The sequence below is a fragment of the Canis lupus genome, chromosome 19 (assembly GCF_003254725.2).
Source record: "Canis lupus dingo isolate Sandy chromosome 19, ASM325472v2, whole genome shotgun sequence".
Taxonomy (NCBI): Eukaryota; Metazoa; Chordata; class Mammalia; order Carnivora; family Canidae; genus Canis; species Canis lupus.
In genome coordinates, this window is record NC_064261.1 from 17,994,242 (window position 1) to 18,015,720 (window position 21,479).

Here is a 21,479-nt window from a genome sequence, read left to right on the forward strand (position 1 = left end):
AGCAGTATTTCCCTTGGCCATAAGGGCCTCAGACAGCAATCATGCTTCAGTTTTGTAAAAAAATATCACGCTGGTCCTCCTACAAAGGCTTATTCTTTTTCTTTATTGATTCAGTCTCAAGACTTCAGTGGTTCAGTTAAGGGAAAGCAAGGTGTTTCTATGTCTGTTACTACCTTCAGCTTAATTCTCCCTTGCAGCTTGAGTATCCCCTGGGTATTTTTTCCCTTTTTGTCAGGAATTTTTATGGCCACAGAATATATCCATCATGTTAAAATTCAGCCTGCTTTGTTCACCTTATTTGCCAGAATATTAGGGCTGGAAAGCTTAAGGGTTTAATCAGGCAAGTTTTCATTTTTCTATGAAAATGTTGTAACAAATCTCCCTTAATCTATCAGACAATACTCATTATGTGATACTTCCCTCTACCATAATTTTAAGACAGGAAGCCACAAATTACTTCAGCATAACTCTGAGCTCTGAGTCACTTAGAAGGGGTGATTAGAATCACAGAATCTTAATCTTGAAGGGGATAGAGAGGTCATCTCACTGACTTATCATGGGAATAACCTAGGTTGCTTTTTGTTGGTTTGTTTGTTTTTTTTTTTGTTTTGTTTTTTAATACAAGATTTCTTCTCTCTTTTCCCTACCCTCAGAGCGGCTGTTTTTCTAGATCTGACTTGGAGTTCAAGAATGTATTTTTAGAAGTTTCCCTAGGTGATTCAGAGAAGGATTAGCTGTCAGTGATCCACTAATGCAGTTCCTTCTTTCAAATGGAGGAATATCTACTCTAACATTCTTGATTTGTGAACATCCATCTTTTGCAGGAAGTGTAAGAAATGAGACTTTCCCTGTAGAGCTGTGCTTATCGCTTCACAGACTGACTGTATAGTGCATTCATCATCCACTCTTTCTGTAAGCATGTATTAATGCTTAAGCTGAATCCGACTACTATTAATAGGAACTATTTGTGAAGAGCCCACAATGGGAAGGCACTGTAAAAAACATTTTACAAATAATATATTTAATCTCCACAATAGTCCTGCAAGGTGGATTTGTGTAATTGTCCCCATTTTAAGAAGAAATTTAGGAGAGCTAGAATTTAAGCCCACATCTACTAGGAGCTCTATAGCTCATGTTTTCAAGTGTTTCATATGTACCATCCAGTTCCAAAATAATCACATAAGTAAGTATACACACTTCGTCTTTGCTTTTTTAAATTAAGAGAAGTTTTATTTTTCTTAGCCTCAGGAATATGCTTTTTCTGGTCATCTTAATTATGCAAAATTAATTATAGTTGATAATTATTGACTGCTTATGTCCCAGGTACTTCGTATGTTAAATTAATTATGACACCGGCAGTCGCTCTGGGGATATACTTTTATGTTTATAAGAGGCTTTATGATTTTAAATTTCCACTTCTTACAGGCCTTTTATAAACAGGATAGATTCTTACCTGTTGGGGATGGCTTAAATATTCTACTACCAGAGAACAGATAAACAGATTTCCCAAAGTCCATACCAGCCCTCCAATTAATTCTATATGTGGATTATAATTAGCCCTGAGAGACCCTCTACTGAAAATCTTTCCATTTCCTGTCAAATTAAAAGTTGTGGTCAGTGCTTTCATGGACTGAATAATCCCTAGTGGTCTAGAGGTTAGGATTCGGTGCTCTCATGGATTGAATAGGCTCTACCTGATCATAAGGCTTCACTTTTCCCATGAGTTAAGTAAGTTATATTTTAACATTTTTTTTCTGAAGCCAGAAAAAGCCACCCAAAAATCCCAACAAACCCTAAGTGCTATTTTAAAAAGGAAGTTTTTTGGCCACAAGCAGTGAGCTACTTTTCAGGTGATTGAAGTAAAACTTAGCTTAAATTAAAGTAGTCTCTTATTTTTTTCTTCCATTCAGACTAAGAACATTTAAAAATATCTAGATAAACTAATACTTAACTATGAGAATAACTGTTTTAAACTTGAATCTTTGAATGTAATTCTAATTTTTATAAAATGGTAGAGTCGTGTATAAAGTCAGAGTAAAATCTAAGATAATAAAAATTTACTATATACTGAAAACTTTTCACTTCTTGACTATTGTTTATTATAAAAATGACTAATTCAGTAAACATTTCCTAATGGGCTATGATGTGCTCAAAATCATGCTAGCCACTAGATAAATGAAGATGAAATAGACAAGTGATCTACCCTTTTAGAGTTTTCAGGTATATTCCTTCTTTTATATTATTGGATTAAACTGCAACACACTCTGCCAATTTCCCATCTTTTACCCACAAAAACGGCAATTTCATATGGTTCAATCTGATAGTAAATATACTGTATTGCACTGATTTATCTTCAGGAGGATGAGTAGGCATTCCCATGAGGAGATGTGGAGTGGAAGAAGATAGCAAGACTTCCTCATGCCCATACCACTGAGATTGTACTGAATCCTGTAGCCCAGAAAAACCACTGGAGGTTGCTACAGTGTTCTGGCAAAGGGCTGAGGGTGGAAAACACTCCCCATCTGTGTTGTTAAAAAAAAGTAATATAACGTTGGGTAGTTTAAGGGATGAATGCAAGGAAGGAGAAATTGGATATTAGGAGATTAGTTGTAAGTCTGTTCAGGTAAGAAATGTTGAGGACCTGAATTAAATCTATTCTACAAATATTAGAGATAATATTTATGAAAATAAGATGGCTATGATGGTTAACTTTATGTGTCAAATTTATTGGGTCACAAAATGCCCAGGTTTTTGGCAAATTATTCTGGGTGTGTCTGGTAGGATATTTCTCTATGAGATTAATATTTGAATCAGTAGGCTGAGTGAAGCAGATTGCCCTCTAGTGTGGGTGGGCCTCATACAATCCATTGAAGACTTAAATAAAACAAAAAGGCTGAGTGAGGGGAACTCTCACCTGACTGAGCTGGGATGCTGATCTTTTCTGGCCTTCAGACTGGAACTTAAACGTTGGCTCTCCTGGATATCCAGCTTGCCAACTGTATATCTTGATACTTCTCAGCTTCCATAATTATGTGAGCCAATTCCTTATGATCAAAAAGTCTGTGGATTTATCCATCTATCTATCTCTTATTGGTTATGTTTCTCTGGAGAACCCCTAATAGTTTTTGGTACTGAGAGTGGTTCTAGAAAACAGAATGTTAAGGATGTGTTTTCTGAATTATTTCTTGAATTGATTCTATATTCTGATTAGATTTTAATATGTTAATGGTTCTATATCTAGTAATAAAGCATTGATATTCCATGATATGATCTGGAATAGAGATGTATGGAAAGACTTCTGATGAAGCTGGGGACATTAAGTATCTAAATTCTGAAGAGTTTTGTCAGTGGAAGGGGTGTAGGAGTGTGAATGCCACCACATTATCATTCAATTAACCTATCTAGCTCTTTAGAAGATGGATGGATCTTGAAAAATGACACTGGATTATCATAAGTTTAACCAGGTGGTGACTCCAACTGAAGGTTTATACCAGATGTGGTTTCATTGCTTGAGCAAATTAACAAATCCTCTGGCACCTGGTATGCAGCTAACAATCTAGTAAATGTCTTTTTCTCTAGGCCTGTCAGTAAAGACCACCTTGGTTTCAGCTGGCAAGGCCAGCAATATACCTTCACTGTACCTCAGGGCTGTATTAACTCTACAATCCTATGTCACAAATCAAAAAGCTTCTGCAGAAAGGAAACAGTCAACAAAACTAAAAGGCAACCTACAGGATGGGAGAAGATATTTGCAAATGACATATCAGATGAAGGGCTAGTATCCAAGATATATAAAGAACTTATCAAAATCAACACCAAAAAAACATACAATCCAGTCAAGAAATGGGCAGAAGACATGAACAGACATTTCTCAAAAGAAGATCTACACATATGGCCAACAGGCACAAGAAAAAAATGCTCCCCATGTCACAATTCAGTTTGCAGGGATCTTGATCATCTTTCATGTACACAAGATATCACACCAGTTCATTACATTGATGGCATTATGCTGACCAGACCCAATGAGTAAGAAGTAGGAACTATTCTAAATTTATTGGTAAAATATTTGCATGCCAGAGTGTGAAAAATAAATCTGACAAAAGTTCAGGGGCCTCAGTGAAATTTCTAGGAGTCCAGTGACGTGGGACACATTGAGATATCACTTCTATGGTGAAGGATAAGTTAATGGATCCGGCTCTTCCTACAACCAAAAAAGAGGTGCAATGCCCAACAGATCTCTTCAGATATTGGAGGCAACATATTACTCATTTGGAAATGTTACTCTGGCCCATTTATCAGGTTATCCCTAAAGTCACTAGTTCTATGTGGGGCTCAATGCAAGAGAAGGCTCTGCAACAGGTCCAGGCTACTGTGAAAGCCTGCTCACCTCTTGGATCATATGGTTTAGTATATCCAATGGTGCCTGAAATGTCAGTGGCAGACAAGGATGCTGTATGAAGCCTTTGGAAGGTCCCTATAGGTGTAGGCCCTTAGGATACTGGAGCAAAACCCTGCCATTCTACTTCCCTTCCGAGAAACTGCTCCTGGCCTTCACAGAAACTGAATGCTTAAACATGGACCACTGACACATGTAACCTGGGCTGCCTTCATGAACTGGTTTTATCTGACCCATCAAATCATATAGTTGGACATGCACAGCAACATTCCTTCATCAGATGTCAGTGGTATATATGTGATCAGGTCTGATCAGGCCCTGAAGGCACAATTAAGTTACATGAAGAAGTACCCAAATGCCCATAGTTTCCAGTCCTGCTATACTGTTGTCTCTCCCAGCTTGCACCTATGGCCTCATGAGGAATTCCCTATGATCACTTTGTAAAGCACTTTATATTCATGAACTCACAATGACCCTGTGGTGGCTATCATCATTTCCATTTTGAGGAAGTTAAAGCACAGAATATGTAATATCTTGCCCAAGACCACTCTTCTGGAGTTATGGTATGACACCAGTCTGCTATCAACATCTCCCTTTAACAAACATGCCAAACTATATTTTCTAAAATTCCACAGGGCAAATGTTGGAGAGCTCTCTTTTAGCCTTGTTATTTTTAGCAAATTTCTATTTCTCCTTATTGGAAAGGGATGATTGTATGGGGAAGAGTGAATAAGGACGCAAATTATCTATCCAAAAGATACTTCAGTTAAATGGAATTTACTCAAGTTAAACTATTCGAAAACTTAACAATAACAGAGAAAGTGACCTAGGTCCTTTCCCATTGTAGACACAGGACTTTTAGGAGGAGTACTGTTTATTTTTCACCCCAAAACTCAAAGGACTTTTAAAAAAGTTTGTTAGAAACTAATTTTCTCAGTATCTTATTGCTTAATTCTCCTTCCCTCCCACATTAGTTTTTCTCATTTACTCTAATTTCAACTTTGAAAAAATTTAGTGCAGTGTATAGCATGGTAACTACAGTTAACACCGTACTGTATACTTGAAAGTTGCTAAGAAAGTTGATCTTCAACATTTCCACCACAAACACACACACACACACACACACACACACACACACAAACAGTAACAACGAGAGGTGATGGATGTGTTAACTAACCTTACTCTGGTGGTCCATTTATATATATATATATATATATATATATATATATATATATATATATATATATATAAAATCATGTACATTTTTATTTATACATGTTATGTCAGTTATATTCCAATAAAGCTGGAAAAATTAAAATAGACATAGAAAACATTTATACTGCCCATAAAGTATAATTAGTTCCTCAAATAATAAGAAAGCAATTTCTTAATTTATTTTTAAAGAACTATACCATCTTTTACCATAAAAGCATATTAATAATATTACAGTCTGGTGGACTTTCCTCAAAAATGAAAATGAGTTTTGAAATCTGTTTCTTACTGGCTACTAGTACAAGAAAGGAATTAATAAATATAAGAGCAGAAATCAGTCAAATATAAAATAGACATGCTACCGATAAAATCAATGAAACCAAGAGATGATTCTTTAAAAAAAAAAAACAATAAAATTCATAAACTTCTAGCTATAATGATCAGGACAGGAAAGAGAGTATTCAAATTACTGAAATCAGGAATAATAAAAGAAATACCAATACAGATCCTACAGATATTAAAAAGATAATCAGGAAATGTTACAAACAACTTTATGCCAAAAGATTTGACAACCAGATGAAATGGATAAAATTCTTTAAACATAGAAATTACTAAAACTCTTGTAAGAAAAAATAGGAAACTGAATAATCTTATATCTACTAAAAAACTGAATTCATAATTATAAACCTTCCAATAAAAATTTTTTAAATCCAATTTCTTCACTGGAGAATTCTATTAAACATTTAATAGAATCTCTTTCAGAAAATTAAGGATAAGTAACACTTCTAAAATCATTTTACAAGGCCAGTATTATTGTGGTACTAAAATCAGTCAGACATCACAAGAAAAATTACAGATCAATATCTCTCATGAACATAAATGCAAAAACCCTGAACAAAATATTAATAAATCAAATTCAGTAATATATGAAAATGATAATGCATCATTACTAAGTAAGGTCTCTCCTGTGAATGAAAGGTTGGTTTAATACTCAAAAATTAATATAATAACTACAGTAAAAAATTCATACGATCTTTTCAATAGAAACAGGAAAAACTTTGACAAAATTCAACACCCACTCATGATAAAAATTCTCAGATAACTCAGGAATAGGTAACACTGATCATGTTGATAAAAGATATGTATGAAAAACCTAGATCTAATATCATACTTGATGATTAAAAGCTAAATACCTTCTCCCTAAGATCTGAAACAAGGCAAAGATGTCCACTTTCACCACTTCTATTTCATATTCTTTTTTTATTAGTTTCACAGGTAGAATTTAGTGATTCGTCAGTTTCACATAACACCCAATGCTCTTATCACGTGCCCTCCTTAATGCCCATCACCCAATGACCTCTTTCCCCACACACCTCCCCTCCTGCAACCCTTAGTTCGTTTCCTAGAGTTCAGCATCTCTTACGGTTTGCCTTCCTCTTAATTTTCATCTTATTTTATTTTTTCCTTCCTTTCCCCTATGTTCATCTGTTTTAAGTTCCACATATGAATAAAATCATATGGTATTGGTCTTTCTCTGACTTATTTTGCTTAGCATCATACCCTCTGGGTCCATCCACATCTCTGCAAATGGCAAGATTTCATTTTGCTAACAGTTTTTTTTTTTTTTAAGATTTTATTTATTCATGACACACACACAGAGGCAGAGACATAGGCAGAGGGAGAAGCAGGCTCTATGCAGGAAGCCCGATGTGGGTGTGACTCGATCCCAGGATTCCGGGATCATGCCTTGAGCCAAAGGCAGACAGACGCTCAACTGCTGAGCCACCCAGGCGTTCCTCAGGAGCAGAAGTCTTGAGGAGAGGGATTACCTAATTATACATGTGTGCATAACAGCCATTTATATAGTGGATAATAAGTTTGACCTAGCATACATTTCCTAGAAAAGAGCCTGAGGAAACGTTTATATGTAAAGACTTTATTTGGAGGCACAATATTTAGGGCAGGAAAAGGGAAAAGAAATATGAGGCAAGGAAGGACAGAAAGAAGGACAAGCTATTGTATTAACAAGCTGACTAGTTTCCCAAGAAGACACTAATGACTGTTCAGTCACATAGATTTCAAACAGGCTCTCTGGAGTCATATTATTTTCAAACAACTCATCAAGTCGAGGAATTATCATCCAACTACTTTCCATCTTCCATGCCTCAAAAGTCAAGTTTGGCACATGGTACATTAACTCCCTTGCACTTCTTGGTTGTCCTACCCCACTTGTCCAGGCAGCTCCTGGAGAAGCCAGATACCACACCTTACATTAATATGCTTCGTTTGAGACCAGAGTGATGGGAGGAGCCAGATTCTGTGTAGGTTTGGTCAGATTACATCTGCATTCTCCACAGGCAAAACGGAGACCATATTGGAGCCCAGAAATCACCCTGAGGAGGTGGTAACAGCAGGTGGAGGTATCAGTGGTGGCCAGGGCACTCCCCTGACCAGGCAGTAAGAACCCAGAGGGCAGGTGGGTCTGAGTAAATCTGTAAAGGTGCATAAACCAGATCTGATACAGTTTCCAAAGAACTAATTGCTGTGGGTGATCTCCTGTCAGTTTGAATTACCTAATATTTGGCCCATTTTTGAAATCCTTTGGGATAATTTTCTCAAAAATATTTCAGATGCTGTTTATTGGCAACACACATAGAGATTATTATTATTAGAGAGTAAGGTATAAGCATTTGAGCTCTGGAGTTCTTAAGCAACCCAACTCCTGCCATCTTCTAATTATGTTACCTTGGACAGATATCTTTACCTCCACTGCTTCATTTACCTTATCCATAAAACACAAATAATGATATCCAACAAATTTGGTCGTGTGACAAGTGAATTCATTTCTTGCACTAAGAATAAGAAGTGCTGAGCTAAACCAGTGCTTAGCATAGACTAAGTACTCAATAAATGTTAATTGCTAGCAATAGCTACTCGTGATTATTATTTGAAAACTATTATTAATAACAAATGATTTCATTTGCCAATGTGCCACTGGTATTCAATTCAATGAACATAAACCACTGCTCTATAAGAAAGGTAGAATCTATGTGTTTCAAATTTGCTATAATTTTCTTCTTCACAAAAACCTAAACATCTAAGTCATGTGTATAGTTCAAGTACCATCCTCAACAAGGTACATTCTATTTCTTTTTTTTTTTTTTGGTACATTCTATTTCTATACGTTTAGATCTTTATTTTAATTGTTATCAAGAGCTGTAAGACTCCGTGTTTTTTACTGGAAAGGTTACTCTGGAATTTTCAACTGCTTTTATTCTAATAGGTAGGGTAAGTTAAATATAGGAAAATATCAGAACTTCTGCATTAAAACCATTGATGGAAATGAGCTCATGTACATGGGTAGGTGGGAGAGCCATAGAACGAGGTAAGACAGTGTGGGTGCAAACAAGTTCTCTAAGTGGGTGTTTGTCTTTTTCATGTGCTGTTTTCTTCCTAGGCATAAGTTCTCTGTTAACAGACATTTCTTCTGTAACAGTCACCACTTTGGGCACTAATCACACAACTACATTTTCTGTTAGAAACAGCTTCATCCCTTGGGTTTCCCAGGGCAGAAATCTTAGTTTGGCTTTTGTGTCATCCCCCTTAGCCTCTGTATTCAATTTGTCATTATATTCTAGTTATTTCCTCTAATTTACCCCAGGCCTCATTCTGTGAATACCTGGTTTTTATTTGTTTCCAAAATATATTTATCTTCTTTTATATCTATCCCTCCCAGATGAATAGCGACTCCAGGGCAGTATTGACTTCACCTCTCCACCCCCAGAACTTAGCACAAGTGTCCAGAGCAGCATGTTCTTGTTTTTTTTTTTTTTTTTAAGATTTTATTTATTTATTCATGAGACACACACACACACACACACACACACACACACACACACGCAGAAAAGCAGAGACACAGGCAGAGGAAGAAGCAGGCTCCATGTAGGGAGCCTGACGTGGGACTCAATCCCGGGTCTCCAGGATCACGCCCTGGGCTGAAGGCGGCACTAAACCGCTGTGCCACCTGGGCTGCCCTCTCAGTGTTTATTAACTGAGCATTGTCTTCGGCTCTTTTGCCTTCCCTCACAAGCTGCTCATCAGATTTCCTCATCTGAGAACCACCTGCCACAGAGAGCCCATGAGAGCTAGCAGGACCCTTGAGCAGGACCTATGGCCGTTCTGCAACAAGAACATCATTTCTCTGAAATCAGGTTTTATCATATTTGTTTGATATAAAATAATGTCTTCAATTACTTAAAAGCTAAATTATCTTTCCCCAAAATCTTCAAGTAAAAATCCATGCTCATGAACATTTGGGTATGTGAATATGAGTGGCTATACACCTCAATTTGAAAAGCACACGCCTATTTTGTCCAGCATGAATCTATAAGTGAATGTTTCTCATACACATTCTAATTATGACCCACCTCTACCTAATAATTTATGAAACTTCCATGTGTTCCCTGAATCAAACCCAAACTTCTCAGTCTGGCTTCTATGTGCCCACTGCTTCGTTTCTTCCTTGCCAGGTGAACACATCACTCTAACCAGCTTATCTATTGTCTGTCCCTTATGTCATGCTCAATTTTATCTCTAGAGCTTTGTACTAATTTTCTAAAATGCCATATCTTTTTTCAGGAACTTTCATTAAACTTTCAGGAACCAACTCATACAACTCCTCTAAGAAAACTACAGCAGCTCAGGGGTTTTACCTTCTCTAACATCCTCTGTTAAAACACTGTTAGAATTTCTCATTGCTTCAAGCGTTTCCTTTATCTTTACAGCAACTTTTAAGGCAAGAAGCAAGTGTTGATTTCTCTCTGTAACTCCCACATGGTGCAGAGTGGATACTAGAAAAATCAGAGTATTAGCATTCTAGATTTGTGCAGCCACTTAAAGTAATATATTCATTTATTTACCAAATGTGAATTTTTTTTCCAGCTTTAATGAAGTCATAATTGATAAATAAAAATTGTGTATATTTAAGGGGCACAATGTGATGTTTTAACATATGCATAAATTGTAAATGATTACTACAATCAAGCTAATTAACATATTCATCACTTTAGTTTCAATTACTTAACAATATGAATTAAGGGTTTATTCCATACAAGTCAATATGTGTAAAATTTTCACACTAATATTCATTTGAAGAGGCTATTGTTCTTGCCAGAATATTTGTCATGACAAAAAGTTAAGTTCTTCACAAGAAGATTTTACTTTTGAACAGCTGTTCAAGTTCTTTCTTATGATGATCTGAAATGTATTTTTTTCTGATCTTAGTTCTGTTTCTGGAACAATTTAGAATAAATCTAATATTTCTTCCATATAACACTCCTTTGATGTTCATCTCATTTTTTTTTACATTATTATCCTCATGCGGACATTAAAATCCTCATCTTCTGTTCTTCCTTCACTGTTCATTTTCTACTATAATCCCATGCTTTCTAAACCCTTCCTCATCTTCGCTGTCTTCCAAAGACACTTGATTTTGCCACAGTCCCTTGGTAACTGAATACGGAGTTATCACTGGAATATTACCAGTGCAAGTATCTGTTGATTAATCAGGCCACTTTAACATTTTAGCCTAGAGACCAGTGTCTCAAATGACTCGTAGGCATGCCTTAGTTATCTATATCACTAGCCCAGTCTTAGTTGTCTTCTCAAAGTCAACCTTGTTGACAATCAGATTTCAGTTTTTTTTTAAGATCTTATTTATTTATTCATGAGAGACACAGAGAGAGAGAGGCAGAGACACAGGCAGAGGGAGAAGCAGGCTCCATGCAGGGAGCCCGATGTGGGACTCGATCCCAGGTCTCTCGGATCACGCCCTGGGCTGAAGGTGGCGCTAAATCTCTGAGCCACCAGGGCTGCCCAACAATCAAATTTCAAGCTATTCCTTTATTATCAAAACAAAAACGACTAGCAAAAATGCATTTAAGTTCCTCTTTGGAACATAAAGAAATCAATATGCATCAGAACCCACTGTATTCCTGGCATGGTACCAAGCACTAGGTAGTATATGGTAGTGAACAGAGATGGCCCCTGCTACCAAAGAGCTTTCAAATTTTTTATAAAGAAAAATAAAAAGTAAAGAAATAAAAAATTAATATAATTGTTATAAAATAAACAAGAAATGGAGTAAAAATATGGGTCTTACTTAGGGTAGTAAGGAAAGGTTTCTCTCTGGCACTGACATCAGGCTGAGATCTAAAGAGAAGAAAGAGGTTGCTGTACCAAACAAGAAAGACTTCCAGGAAGAGGAAACCAATTCTGCAACACTAGGGAGAACAACCTTGGTTAAGTTTGAACGCCAGAGGCCAGAGGGCTGGGGCAAGAGTAGAATTAGACAAAACTGAAAAGGTAGTTAAAGGCCAGGTTAGGCAAGGGCTTGTAGGTCTTGGGAGATTCTGAGCAGGACAGAACTCAGAAATGACTTTTGATTTAAAAAATATACTGGCTGCTAGAAACCAAGCCAGGAGGTAATTATAGTGGTCCAGGAGAAAAAATGATAGAAGTATTTTTTTTAAATTTATTTATTCAGAGAGAGACTGAGAGGCAGAGACACAGGCAGAAGGAGAAGCGGGCTCCATGCAGGGAGCCCGACGCGGGACTTGATCCTGGGTCTCCAGGATCAGACCCCGGGCTGCAGGCGGCGCTAAACCGCTGCACCACCGGGGGTGCCCCGAGAAAAAATGATAATGAGTGACTTGGACCTGGGTAGCTATAGTGGGGCTGAAGGCAAGTTGATATATTTGAGATATAGTATAGAGATGCTAACAACAGTTTGCTGATATATCATCTACCAAAAAGTATGCATCTATTCCTGAATTCTTACAAATCAAAGAAAAGTATTTTCATGTAAGCCACAGGCATATCAAATATTTTTTTTGGTTGTTTTCTAAAATCCAAAAAAAAAAAAAAAAAAACAAAACCCAAAACAAAAAACCCTAACATGTAGCAGAGTTTCTGTTCTCACTGATAATAAGTGGCTGTTCATACTTCAGATTTGAAACACCTGGCACTATGTATTCTGAAAACATGAATGAAAAGAAGCATAATCTAAATAAAATAGTCACCGAGGTTATGCTCCTCTGATCCTTGGATTGGGAGAGTGAATCCCAGACTCATTCTGAGTTCACATTATAAAACACTCAATTTGATTCAGCCTTATATTTGTGAGTTGATACTCCAGGAAAACAGATTTCTGCTCATTACATGAAAAAACTTTCCCATAGTTGCCTTTTGAATAGGTAAACTTCAGGACAGATTATCTGTCAGACTTCCTATTGTCTCCATTTTTTACTGGGTGGTCATTTAACTCACCTAAGGGTGAGTCTCCTCAAGAGAATGACTCGCTTGCTTTTAGGGACTTGAAAATAAAAGCTGAATTTATTAGGTCTCAGGAAGGAAATCAGCACAGTATCGCAGAATCTGGTAACTTTATTAAAAAGTACTTGGATAAAAAAGATCCAAAGAAGAATGTTCAGACATTTGAGTTCTATTGCTAATAGGGATCAACTTCGTTTTCTTGGGCAGGATTCTTGATTATTCGGAGGCGTGGTTTACCTAAATGTTAAAATTGTTATAAAAATCAATGGTTCTCTCTCCCCATTTCTTAGTAGCAAATTAAAATCTGAAAAAAATCCCCAAAACTGGAAAGGAAAAGTGAGAGAAAGTACCTAATAGTCAAAAAAGGAAAGAGGGCATTATTGAAGCACCTGGCAACATTAAGCAATCATGACTCAATGAGCAGAGAACACCAATGAGTCAAAAATGAACGCTTTTTTTTCTTAACCTGAATAGACTTTTTCTGATGATCTGTGAACCTTATTTTTTCACTAATTTCTAATCCTCTGAAAGGCCGTTGGATATATCATACTATGAGGGTGCAGATGTCACCAAGACACTGTAACCCCATCTTCATCTTGCCTATCGACCTATGTCCTAAGGAGCATTCAAAAGAGGGTGAGAGCTTGGTGTTTATTCTTTGTAATGTGGCCTTTGATTTTATGAGTGGCTTTTCTAAAGATCCTGTTAGTGTTAATGAAGATAGCTCTCTCTTCCTGGGCAAGTTTCTTAACCACTCTATACCTCAATATTTTCAGCTGTAAAATTAGAATAAGGATGTCACCTGAATTATTACAGTTGTTGTAGTGTTAAGTGATAACGGCAAGCTTAAATGATGAGATTAAACAAACCTCTTGAAAATTCATTTTACGTTACATTATTGATAATGTTAGTGACAATAAATGCAGTTCTTCATTTTACATTCTTATCCAGTCACAGCTTCAACTTCCATGTGAGTGCTCACAGTGTTCAGTTAGTGATAAGCCCATGTCACCAAACTTCATACTGTCACAGACCCTTGTGGTATCTCTCCAATATACTGAGCCCACAGCTGTAACCCTTGATTACTTAGTTCAACATGTTTATTCCAGCATATTCCTGACAATTCTGCCCTGGCCATGTCCTTTCCTTTCTGCCTTCATTCACACCCTTTTCCTCATTTCCCCCCACCATCTGCAGAGATGCACAGTGACACACAGAATCCCTTATCTATGGCTTTGTTCATGCTGTTTCCCAAACCTGGAAAGCCCCTTTCTTGGCACAAATTCCATGTGTTCTTCAAGGCCTTCACTTCCATCCCTCTTACAACTTTATCTTTACAACCTATAATGCATCTCTGTATCAATTTAGTACTTAATAGCATCCTTATTTGTGTTTTCATTTGTTTCCTGAATGAAATTTCCAACCAAATTGGAGACTTAACTGAAAGTAAAGACTGTGACTAATGCTTCTTCTGTATCTCCTACAGAGTCTATATCTAAATCACATACAAACACACATAAGCACTACTGGGCTTTAATTGATGCTCCACTGGAGTCAGTTCTTTCTGAAACAAGTTTAAAACATGCCATGAAGATGGCTACAGGAGTGGTAAAGACTATGTCCGTAATTCCCTAAAATCTCCCATAATAATTACCACTTAATGTCTTATCCTATGTGCGGCACTATCCTACACTGATGGTAGAAATATAAAATAGTACCATTTTGCACAGGGTATTTGACAATAGTCCGTAAAATTTTAAATATGCCTTTCCTTTTACCTGACAGTTCCACTTCCAGGGAGTTATTTTACACACATTGAAAAGATGTGTATACAAAAATATTTATTGTATAATATTTGTAATAATGAAAATTTTAAAACAAATTCAAATGTCTAAATCAACAGAATGTAACATAAATTATGGTATAGCCATACAATGTAATACTGAGAACTCTCAGGAAAAAAATGAAGATACAAAAAAAATTATGTAGCATATTATTAGATGAAAAGTATGTATGTATGTAATTATCTTAAGACAATTATATATTTCTATATGGGAAGAATCCAGGAAAATACATACAAACCATTAAGAGCAATCTTCTCTGGTGGGATTATTTTACACATTTCTGTGTTCTTTACATCTTTAATTAGAGTATATTTCTTCTATAAACTTCATTCACCTGGGGGAAAAAAGCTCTATAGATATTTATGGTTCCTTTGTATCTGCTTCCTAATTTCTCTCTAGGGAGTCATTCCAGGAGGCTAGTGTCTTGGGCCATCTGGACATTTTACTATTTTCTCTTTTTCTCCCCTCCACCCAAGGGGGATGCATTTATATGTTTACAATCAAGCAAACAAGTGAAAAGAGGCTATTTCAAGTCCTACATGCTCAGTCTTCATTTAGGCTCAAGGAGAATACAATCTAGTTGTGTGTTCTTCAGAGACAAAGTGTATGTGTGCAACCTTGGGCAAATTGCTTAATGATTCTTAACTTTGCTTCCTTCTCCCTAAAGTAGTCACAATAACCACTTACTTGCTAAGTGGCTGTCATTACTATTGTTACCAACCATGTCTCTTAGGGTCAGGACTGTACATTTTACCTCAGCTTTTGACATAAATGGGTCCCTAACAAGTACTTCTTCATCACACACACACACACACACAGATAGATAGAGGCAGAGACACAGGCAGAGGGATAAGCAGGCTCCATGCAGGGAGCCCAATGTGGGACTTGATCCCAGGCCTCCAGGATTACACCCTGGGCTGAAGGCGGCGCTAAACCACTGAGCCACCGGGGCTGCCCTGTATTTCTTGATAGTCATGGCGACATAGCTCCAAATGGTTTCTGTTCATGTCAGTTTGAATGAACAGTGTGTCTTGTTATATTTTTCAGTTTGGAAGTTCTGCTTCTACAGGGTGAACCCTAAGAAATGTTGACCTTGTTCATTCAATCAAGACTTACATAAAATGCTAGAATTGCCCAGGATTGGTTAGCTGTGCTCTGGGAATGAAGGGATAAATACAGAAGTGCAGAGGTAAATTTCTCTGCAGGCAGAAGGGGGTAGAGAGGAAGAAACTGTTTGCATAAACCCCAACCCAATCTTCCTTTCAGTTTACTCATCTTGATTTCGCTGAAGATAAAAACTAGACCTGTCTTGCTACTCCCCCACCACCCCGTCCAATTAAACATGATCTTTTCAGGTTTGAAATCTTAGAAAGTTTTTGTAGTTTGATTGTTCTTGTCAAAGAACCTCAAAGAAAGATACAAGCCATCCTAACAAGGCTCTTAAGAATTTGATTTAAAAAATCTGTTCATGATTGTGTGTATGAGAAACACCATTGTGCATGACTAAAAAGATGTATTACAGGGAAAAAAGATTGATTTTGAGTATGGGCAGGGGATTCCTGATATGATCAAACCATTAGACTATGTTTTCTTGGGTTTGTGATTTAAGAAGGAATTTCATCTCCTCCATAGTGAATTTTCTTGCCTTTGTTGATTGATTTTAATCTTAATGCCATTGAAAATTGCGCTTTTAAAAAAATAAAGTTCTGAATGTGGAAAAACAAATTGCTTGCTCATTCTCATTTTCAGTGATGGAAGGTATGACTGCAGTCATTGTGGTGTACACACCTCCCTTACTTTCAGTTTTTCCCTTGTTAAGATATGGAAAGTAATAAAGATGGTAATTTGAATAAAGGTGGGAAGACCAACTCTTGGGCAAATTTCTCCATTGCTTTTGCTTATATTATCAAGTTGATGTGAATAAAAACTCCAGATTTTTAAGGTAAAATTAATGCCAGGATTTCAGCATTTCTTTCCATTGTATCAACTCTAATCAACCTTCATCTTTCCCTCTTCAGAAGGGGAAATACATACCAAGGTTAGATACGATGCTTCGTAACTTGTTAAAAATTTCCATTTTTTTTTTCAAAGGTTTAACTTTTTAAAAACTTCACATCATCATGATCCTATCAAAAACTGAGACCTATGAATGTACTGCGAGTACTCCACCAAGGCTAAAATTCACATTTGATTTGAGGGAAATTTGTTTATGTGTATCTCACAAAAAATATTACCACACAAAAAACAATGTTTGTTTCTCAATACAAAATGCACAGTGGGAACCTCTAGTTTTCTCTCTGCCGTTCACAGGTGAAGCAGCAGAGTGTGAAATAGCTGAGAAAGACTAGCCTACAGTGCAGAGACATGTAGTGATGGAGTGAACTCTGGTCTCTGTTTCCTGGTGCTCCTGCTTATTCTCCTCCACTAAGGAGGCAGCTTAGGAGTAGGAGCTGAGGGCAGGAGATAGGTAGGTATTTGCTAAAGGCCTGGCTGGAAGGAGAGTATCTCTGCCCCTTCTCCCTAAAAAATCTGGCCCAGAACAAGGAGTCAGTCTAGGAGGGTTGGGCAGACAGGAGGGGTTAACATCTGGAGATGGACTCAAGTCAAGAGTCAGAAATCTCAGGGCATGAACTGGTGAGTGGTACCAGCCGAGGAGGAGACAATCAGGATTAATTTGAAAGATCTATGTGGATAGGTCCTACAAGGGTAGGGCAGATAACCACATTAATTTCTACTTTTAAAACCCAGAATTGGGATCCCTGGGTGGCGCAGCGGTTTGGTGCCTGCCTTTGGCCCAGGGCGCGATCCTGGAGACCCCAGATCGAGTCCCACGTCGGGCTCCCGGTGCATGGAGCCTGCTTCTCCCTCTGCCTACGTCTCTGCCTCTCTATCATAAAAATAAATAAATAAATAAAAATAAATAAAACCCAGAATTATTTAATATTTTAAGAATTAAAGTTAAAAGTGTAAATCTGCAACCTCATTTGAACCCTGAGTTAGAATGGACAGTAATTTTAAAACTAACAAAAATTTTAAAATGAGTGAGCCTTTTGTCTTTGTTAATAAAACTAATAAAAAGTGGGTAAGACCTTTCTTTTTGTTTGTATAACCCATGACTGGCTTTATCAGTTTAGAGGCACAACAGCTGTCATGACGCTCTAATTTTAGCTATTAATTGTTTTAGCCTCACCTGCAAGTCATCAATAAGTCTAATATCTCAATTTTGAGCCCTTTATACTTCCTCAACCCCCAACCCATGTGAATTGTCAAGAAAGCCAGGTGCCTATTCATTTCGGGAAGGTGTCTTGATTCTCAGCACCAGGTAGAAGAGATTCTTGCATTGGTTGCTGCTGTGGCCACACAGACCAATGGACACTTTCTCCAGGTAAACTGATGTTCTACTGTTCCAGATCATGCCCAGGCTGAAGTACTGCCACATTGGGCTTTAAGGAGAGAGCCAGCCAGTCCACATGTTCAAAGTCTTTTGTTCTAAAGACTGAGTTCTAGGCCAGAGGGGCTCCCTGGGGAGACCTTGCAGCCTCATCCAGGTGATACAGATTTTCCCCTGCCCCATGAACCCATCAAACCAGGCTTCTCATCCTGTATGGTACGCTTTCCTCTGGGACCTCTTATCCTTTCAAAACTGCAGTAAAATCTCAATGAGAACCATCCCAATTCATCAGAAAGGTTCTAATGAACTGAACTTTAAAAGGCTTTACACCCCTTTTTTCTCCCAGGAAGTTGCTTGGCATCTATGCAAATCTGTACCTCTTTTCCAGTGATTAGCCATGTACACCACAGGGCCTTAAGAGAGGTCTTACAGTCAGGCCATATTGAGATTCTGTTTCACCCTTCTCCTGAGGCAATAGGTACCTGTGTTGTGTGCCTTTTGTTTGTATAACTATATGGGATCATTCAAATGACTATCTTGAAAAAGAAGTGCCTGTAGGTCCTGGCAGCTTCAAGTGCTGGTTGAAGTTCTTACATTTCTATCCCACAGCACTTTGTTAGATCTGGAACCCCAAATCTAAATTCATGGAAAACAGAGTGGATTTGATAACTTATGCCACATTTATCTTAGAATGCAGGGATGTCTGAGCATAGCTAGAAAGCCAGCAGGGTGGCCCACAATGGGCTTTTTGTCTAAAGGACTGAAGAGCCTCCTGGGAAAGAAAGAATTCATTCAAACAAACACAAGTGTCCACATCTCAAGTTTGATTCAAGAACAAAGGATCAAGGTGGGCAATGCGGAAGGAAGTCAAAGAAGGGAGTAGACCATGGTGTTTACTACTCAGATTGTCTTTTTCTCCAACTCCTATGCACTAATTCAGGTGTGCAGGGTGGGAAGAAGCTACAATAAACGATGAATAAAAACTGAACGAGTTGTTTCACTAACCTTTATAGACCTTAAGAAACCCAAGACAGTGCTTTCCAAAGGAAAATCAGGAGAAGGTTTTGTCAGAAGCCAATAGGGCCTTGACAATACTGGCAGCTTCAGGATATCACCACAGTGAGCTGGAGAAAAGAGCAGGAATGGAAAATGGTGGGGCAGAAACTAAGTTAGCAAACACAAATGACCTCCCACTGGGCTTTTTAGAATTAGCTGGGAGGAATATCTGGAAAGCATCTAGAAGCAAACCAAAAGAAATACTGTTTTGTTGACTATGACTGTGATTCTGCTTGTGCCCCAGAGCTAGGACTGGGGACACAAAGCCTAAAATATAGTTGAAGCTTCAACATTTGTTCCGTGGAACCCCATCAGGTGTTCTGCATTCTATTTGTTTTCTACAGATGAAAACGTTTCAGAGGCACATGGGTGGCTCAGTCGGTTGGGTGACTGCCTTCAGCTCAGCTCATGATCTCAGGGTCCTGGGATTGAGCCCCGCATTGGGCTCCCGGCTCAGCAGGGAGCCTGCTTCCCTCTCTCCCTCTGCTGTTCCCCCTGCTTGTGCTCTTGCTCTCTCAATCCCTCTGTCAAATAAATAAATAAAATCTGTAAAAAACAAAACTCTTTCAAAGCTATTTGACAGGAGTCCTTTTAAATGGTAGCAGCTGCCTGGGGGCTACAGAAAAGAAATCCATTTAGAAAATGGGCCTATACTGCAGGATAAGAATCAGCCTTTAGGAACTGAAAGATGACAACTGCCCTGTCTTGTCACTGGTAACACATATTCCTGCCTAAAGCTCAATGTTCTAATAGGTGCTCTTTGCCCTGAAATTTTTTACTACTTAGAAATGTCAAATTTGGGGTACCTGAGTGGCTCAGTGGTTGAGCATCTGCCTTCAGCTTAGGGCATGATCCTAGGGTCCTGGGATTGAGTCCCACATCAGGTTCCCTTCAGGGAGTCTGCTTCTCCCTCTGCTTATGTCTCTGCCCCTCTCTTTGTCTCTCATGAATAAATAAATAAAATCTTAAAAAAAAAAAAAAGTTAAACTTTAGGAATACTTGCTTTCAAGTATTTCTTTTAAAAAGAGCCTGTACATCAAATTCTTAACTTACATGTTCTCTTTGCTTATATTTAAATCAGTGGTAATTGTTTCTCTGTGATGATTATGACCAATATTATAGTTTCCTTTCTAAAGAGCTGTTTTGGTTTTTCTTTTGCTTTTTATTAATCTTCTAGATTCTTTCCTTTTTCTTTATCTTATTTTTCTTTTATCATTCTTTCCTAAGTGAAGATAAAGAAACAGAAGAGTATCAGGTATGAGGATAACCCAAGGCTGATAAAGAGAGTTGAGGCTGTTTTTCTGCCAGGAAGGTAATAGTCTTTATTGTTATTGTTATTATAAAGGTAATATTGCTTATGTCAAAAATTAAATATAGAAATATATAAAGGAAAGATAAAAATTATTTCAAAATCACACTGTTCAGAAGATAATCACTATTAATATTGTAGGATAGAATTTATATGTGTCTTTCCATGTATATACATACATGTAGACAGACAAAAAAGAAGGGAGAGTGAGCTTATGCAAGAACCTTTCTAGGTCCCTCAAGAAAAGCCTGGTACTGCCCCTTGAATCAGTACCTAAATGTTGTCACCTAGGGAAGAAAGACAGATAAGCAAACCCCATGTTTCAAAATTACCCATAACACAGTAGCTCCACAGATCAAATTAACCACACAGGACAGCCCTAAAGATCGCTCAGGAAAATTGCAAGAACCACATTGTTATCTTGTTTCCAGAGCGATTCAGAACATCTATGAGGAAACTCATAAACTATAAAGCACTGTCTTTGACGTACATAGTCATCTGATAGGGCCACAGTCCTTGAGTGGCTCAAAATACCACAGAAGTGGGTGGGGAGTGCTTCTACTCAGGGAGAGTCCTTAACCTCATTTCCCTGCATCTGATATTTCAGAAAGTCCAAGTAATTTTAATTTACCTTTATATTTGGAGAAGGCATCCCAGAAAGACTTTAACAAATGTTTGGAATCTGTTAGAGTTGCTGATCTGCACCCAGGATAAGTTGACTTACTTTTCATCAAAGTGAGAATTTAAAAACAAAGTGAAATAAAACAAAAACTTTTATTAACAGAGAAGAGGACTAATGCTGGTATAATCCCTAACAAGGTTTTCAGTATAGGAGTGATATTCTCTGAATAAAAGAGTAGAAAAAGTTGGACTGTGGAATCACACAGTTCTGAATAAAATGCCACACACTTAGGGCTGTTTATTGTCTATTGCATGCAA

The 21,479-nt window shown here is 37.6% G+C and overlaps 1 long non-coding RNA gene across 1 annotated transcript in view; it reads right to left on the bottom strand.

Moving 5' to 3' along the window:
- The window catches only part of LOC112642747 (uncharacterized), a 31,646-nt gene extending 11,174 nt beyond the window's left edge, over positions 1 to 20,472 (bottom strand). The window contains exons 1-4 of the long non-coding RNA XR_003125406.3: positions 20,285 to 20,472; positions 20,038 to 20,195; positions 19,181 to 19,299; positions 15,023 to 15,118 (exon numbers count right to left, since the gene is read on the bottom strand). This is a non-coding gene — a long non-coding RNA (uncharacterized LOC112642747). The remainder of the gene's footprint in view (positions 1 to 15,022; positions 15,119 to 19,180; positions 19,300 to 20,037; positions 20,196 to 20,284) is intronic.
- Positions 20,473 to 21,479: the final 1,007 nt, after the last annotated feature.